Source organism: Gavialis gangeticus, unplaced genomic scaffold (genome assembly GCF_001723915.1).
Source record: "Gavialis gangeticus isolate Ggan-Ray unplaced genomic scaffold, GavGan_comp1, whole genome shotgun sequence".
Classification (NCBI taxonomy): domain Eukaryota; kingdom Metazoa; phylum Chordata; order Crocodylia; family Gavialidae; genus Gavialis; species Gavialis gangeticus.
Genome location: NW_017728980.1, coordinates 12438962 through 12445167, shown reverse-complemented (window position 1 = coordinate 12445167; position 6206 = coordinate 12438962).

Here is a 6206-nt window from a genome sequence, read left to right as displayed (position 1 = left end):
TTAATCTCCCTCAACTACAAGCTCCACACAAGAAGGACCGTGCGACTCGTTTCCCCTGCCTCGTGCCTCAGTTTCCCCGCTAGCAAAAACCAGGCGATACATACTTCCCTCCTCAGATGGAAGTGGTGAAAATTAATATTTGCAAAACACCTCAAGATGTGCTGATAGCAGGTGCTGGAAAAGGGCACGGGATTATCACTTCTCCTTCTAACGTACTGAGCTGATTTGTTTGACGGTGCATGGAGACTATTTATGGGCTATATACATGATTGATGAGGGTTTGTAAGATTATTAATTTAAGTGGGATAAAATGTGTAAATTAATTACCACAACTATCCATGCATGTTTTATCTGGTTCAAATGTTTACTCTTGGGTTATGGGAAATATTAACCTATAAGCCCTTCTCCGGTAACGGTTTTTTCTATTCAGATATTAAGGTTAATTGAGAGTTGGTTTAAAAAATCCTGTTCGAGGTAGGAGTCAGGGTGGTGAATGAATGTATTGAACATGTTTATATTTCCAGTAATCATGTACATTATGGCAGAGCGCAGAGGTCCCTGATGGGATTGAGGCTCCATTCTGCTCAGGTGCTACAATGATAAATTCGACTGAATTAAAAATTAATGTTCAAAACAAAGCCAGCAAACTCCTCAGCATGGGATGAGGAGGGGAGAGGGTGAAGGACAGGCCTTTCAGCAATTTGGGACACTATTGATTTGCTGGGGGAGCTCACCTGGGAATTGGCGAATATCCATGGGTTTGGACCCCAAGGGAGAAGAGGGGGTTTCTAGGAGTTGGCATAGGTTCCTCCCAATACATGCCCCCTTCCCTCTGCTGCCTCTGGGTCACTGCCCAAGGGAATACAAGGGGAGGGAAGTATGACATGAGACACCCAGCTCCTCCTCCTTGCGGGGAGGCCGGTGGGACTGCAGAGGGTGAGGGTCTCGGAGGCGGGGGCATCACTTCCAGCATTCGCAGAGGAGGAGGGAGCAGGGCAACTCAGTGGTGGAAGAGATGGCATTGCGTTTAGGGGACAGAGAAGTGAGAGCCCCAGGTGAGAAAGCAAGTCTTGCCTCTCTTCAAGTCCAGTGCTGGAAGAGGGCGGGTTGGCAGTGAGAGTCACGGCTGCTCAGGCTCGGACCCTCCATCCGTCGTATCTCCCTGCTGACGGGACCGGAGCAGAGGAGCATGAAATACACTTGCTCTGCAGACTGACAGGACTTGATTTCCACCCCTATCACCGTCTGTTCTCTCTGCCAAGGTTCAGGTGACATAATTTTAATTAGCAGCACTCAAGGCTGTGCGTAGAGAACATTAAATACACGGCTGTCCAAAACGGAGAAGCTCCTTCTTGCAGCACAGGCCTGAAAAACGCTAGGGCCCCATCAACACGGTGTCACCTTGTTCAAATAAGTCCCCTCCCCGTGGTGACGCAGCATTTGAGGATGCTAGCATTAGTGGTTGTGTGTTGTGTGGTAGCACCTAGGAGTCCCAGCGTGGCACAGGGGGTGGCTTAGATGCTGTCAAAGTGAGGAACTAAGAGGTGGCCTCCACCCAGAGACTTCATAACGTAAGGGAGGACCAGGAAACAAGAGGTAGAGATAGCCAATGTGAGGAGGAGAACAAGGGAGCAATGAGTGCAGACCAGTAGAGCTGTCAGGGCAAGTCGTGCTCCCCCATCCCACAGAAAAAGGTTAACGTTTTTCTAGTTCACAAGGCAGGGCAAGGGTGAAGCTATTATTGCCTGGGATTGGCTCCGACGCTGGGATAAGCAGATGTGCCACATCACTAGCTGCATGGGGCTGCTGGTTCCTACATGCTTAACTCGACTCCAGATAACTTCAGGCTCTGATTCTGCAAAAACATACCCACCACGTTCCCTAGTCCTTGATCACTCCCTTGATGGCTGAAGTCATGGTCACAGGTGTTCCTAGGATCAGTGCCTGGACTATCAAATATTCAAGGCAAAGATTTAGAGGCTGAAGGTAATGAGATCTCTTCCACTGATTCCATGGGCTCAATACTGATGACAACACCGTTTCAGCTCCTGTATTTATGAGGCTGTTTGGGGCAAGGTGGCACAACCGTTAAGGGATCTTGCTCTAGCATCAGAGATGTGAGTTTGAACCTTGCTCCGGATTGATGTCAGAGGCCACCAACTCAACCGTAAAAGGATATTTGGCATACAGGCTGGGTGGTCAAAGACCGGCGTGGTGCTAGACCTGTCTCTCCCTTGGTGCTGGTGGCTACAGAAACTGGATTGCCATAACCTAACCACCAGTGGATATTTGATTATGATGCCAGCTCTCCTGCCTGGGTCCAGAACCCCCCAATTTCCAAGTGTTTGTCTAAATTCGTACTAAGGAAGAGGGAAGAGGATGCCTGTGGCCAAAGCCTTTGGAAGCTCTCCAGCCACCTGCTGTAACAGGCTGGTCGTTTTACCACAAGCCTGGCCCCATATTTCACACTTGCTAATTTGCAAATTCAGACACTTTATTCTTCTGTTATCTTTGTGCAAAAAAGTGGCAAATTTATGTTGCAAAAATACTGCAAGAACATAAAGATTCACATGCAATTAGATTTTATTAGCCTTGTTTATGCTCCCAAAGAATCGTTCATTTTAAAACTTTATAGTCAATATGTAGAAAGATAAAACTCTGGGCTGGCTCATTCTGGTGACAGAAGTCAAGGGGTCCAATGTATGGGAGGATTCATTAAAAAGGGGACCAGGATTTGGGGCGTTTAAGGCTATAGATCAGATTCCTGACGGATGAAAATTGACTTCAACGGAGTTGTGCCGGCTTTACACCAACAGACCGTTTGGCCTGATATTAATATTATTCTGGCATCCATCACACTGGCACCCCACTTGGTCTAACTGCATTTCAGTTAATGTAGGGAGAGAAATTCAAACCCAATACAAGTGTGAATAGCGTCAGGCCCGTTAGGATGTCAGTTTTTCTTTTATCAGTGCAGATTTGGGGCCCAATCCTGGAGCCCTATGCATGCTCAGCTGCCACTAAGCAGCAGTGCAAAACCAAGAAAGGCTTCCTCGAAGTAACCTTCATCACAGCTCACTCTGGGTCATCCTAAATGATTACGGGTTTAAAAGCCCCAAGTCAGCCATTGGACAAACCGAGACGTGGCGTTGCCTGCAAGTCCCTCTGAAGACGATCAGTGTTGTGTACAATGCAGTGCTCTGCCATCTGAATCACCCCCAAGAAAGCCTGAGCTTGGTTCAACAACCATGAGGTCTGAAAAAGGACCATCCGTTACTGTTGGTGTCCGAGCCATGCAGGGACACCAGTCCTATTTGTCTGCTGCTTTCTGCAGGAGTGAGCACTACAATACTTCTTGAATGAAAGCAAAGACCCTCCCGCAAGCCCGTGTGCCTGAGAATGGAGGCTTTCAGAAAAATACCTAATTCTTGCAAGATAAAGAAAAATATCATTATGGGGAGGGACCCCAAGTACTAGAGCCGTGGGACACCAGCAGTTAAAGGGGCAACACGCACGCAGCCTGAACTCTCTCCTTTTTGGCATCCCAGCATCGCACTTTTGTGGAGTAGGGGCTATTAGCATGAACAAAAGTTGGGTCATTAGTTGCAGCCTTTCTAAATCGTTTGCTGCCCCTGATGCATTTGTGACTCTACAGGTGAAAATATTGATATTTCACTGAGTCCAGAGACAACAGCTCCCCATCACGCTGCAGAGGCAGAGGAAAACCCTCGTGCGACTGATGAACAAGAGATCTGACTGGGAGCAGCGGAGGGCACAGGCATGCGGAAAGGACTCTTCACAGCTTGGCTTAGGCCTTAACTGCACTAATTGGTTTTCCCAAGGTCTGGATTTGGCCCTGCATCCTAGAAGGATACAATGGCTGCTGGGCACCACTTCTTCCCTGCTTGCCATGGGGGTCATTTGTGGGCGCCCCGTTGCTAAAGGAGGGTGCGATGTATCTAAAGCATGCATCCATGCATGTGAAAACTCAGCCCTGCACCACGGATGCTGCAATCTCCCAGGAGAGAGAGGAGATACAGCTACATGCTGCCACCTTCTCCTGAGCCAGGGAAGACGGGCTTAGAGTGCCTTGCAAGGGTGCACTTGTGTGCCTGCTGTCCGTGCAGCTCAGTCTCCAAGCATGGTGTTGGTATAAGCCGCATCAAAGGGTTTATGTGGATGGAGGTGAAAATGCTGGTGGAAGATCATCCCCTGGAAGGGGCAGCATGGAAAAGGGACTGTCCCAAGTGTGGATTAACACTGACACCTGCTGGAGGCTTGCATCTTGCAAGCGTCTCCCCTCCATGCTCGGGGAATTATAGCCAGGGCTTTCTCCTGTTTCTCTACTTGGAGGAGGGAGGTGTCAATATATTCCTCACCTGCCGCTGTTCCCTGTGGCTGGGGCACCCCCACCCTCTTCCTTGAGGTCAGGTCAGCACATTTTGCAGCAGCAAGAGCAGAGCCTGGCACCCACTGGCGTTTTGCACCTTTGGGCTGGTGTAAAGCAACAATGCCACAACCCAGCATAGTGCAAGGTGGTGGAGGAAAGGGCAGGGCTGCTTGTGACCACGTCTCGATGGTAACGGCGACTGCCTCAGGCCCTCAGTGTGCCCCCGGATTTGGGTTTTTTCACCGACACTTATCTCTGCTAGCGAAGTCACAGGGCTCCCAGTACCCCTCCTTGCCCCCAGCTGTGATGGGCCCTGAGAAGCCGGTCGCCTTGGCAGTGTCCTTCTTCCAGCCCATTTCCCTTCTCTCCCTTCACATCTACAGGAAGAAGCAGGTCAAAATGTGGAGGTTGGGGGTTCCCCATCTGTCTTATGGATGCACCCAAAAGTTGGATGCTACAGAGTAACTACCCCCACATGCCACCCCAGTCCCCAGCTACCATCTCCTGAGCTAATGCATGGTTAAAGGCTCTGGGGGCACTGGAAATCCCTGGTAGCTTTCCAGCCTGGCTGAGCGATTCCTAGCATATCCCATTGCTGAACTGGACTCCAGAACCTATTTGAGGTGAGCCATTGCTAGAGATCACACCTGCAACCAGGGACCGCGGGCTGGATCCAGGCCCAAACTTCCCCAACGTTCAGGGCCATTGCAATCCAAGGCTTTGGTCCGGGTTCATCTCTTTCTGCTGAGCTCTGTCTCTGTGCTGCCGAGCTGGGGATGTAGCCATGCAATAAGCACAGCCCACACTCCAGACTGTGAAGTTCATTATTCTGTGTCTCAGGGCTGGGTCTGACTAGATTTTCTAAGCAGGTATTGCATGGTCCTGCAGCTGTTAGGTTCATTATTCTATCCCCAGGCCACCGCGCTGGCTGGCTCAGAGTCCGTCCTGTAAGCAGGACCTGACTTCCCAGGCGATGAGGTTCATTATTTTCTCGTGGTGTCACAGAGACAGGAGCACAGACTGAGACTGCAACTTCCTCCCCTCACGTTTAGGAGCTGGAACCGAGTCATTTTCAGCAATTTCAGGACCGGAAGAAGATTCCTGTGATTGCTTTTTAATCACAGTAATAACAGTAATGGATGCAGTGAGTGGAATTGATGGGGAAGAGCTGAGATGTGCACTGAGATAAGCTCACACGTGGGAATTATTGGCTTCTTAAGTGCTGCTACCCTTGCTTTTCCTGCGAGCTAGAGTGACCCTCAGTGAGGTGTGCGTAAAAACAGCCAGCAGGCATCCACTGCCTTTGGGATGAAGTGAACCAGGCGTCTTCTGAGAGTTTCTACAGGACATCATTATCATGGGATTGGAAATTGTCCTCATAGGAGAAGTCCATCATCCTCAGCAAGGAACTGAAGCCCAGACCCACCAAGGTCTTTAGGTGAAGTCAGTGAGGCTTAGGCGCCTAAATACCACTCCAGTGGGAGCGGGTTTCCCCAGGAGCCCCCTACGTCCTGCCCCAGTTCCCATGCTGGTGCTAGTGCTGCTATCTGGGTCTTTAGCTGCACAGGCAGGCTTTCCCAGTGATGGGCAATGCTTTGCAGAAAAACTCTGCCAGGGAACCAGGGTTATGAAAGATGAGCTACTGTGGGAGACCCGCCGTTAGGTAGCACCATGCTGAATGCATCGGCCTTCTGCCTCTGAGCATGACAGACATGGACACGGGCTGTGAGCAGCAAAGTGTCCGCAACTTAGCTCCCATGCATCCCTTACAATCCAGTCTAGTTTTCCTGGAAGGCCACATTCTCTGTTCAGCGGT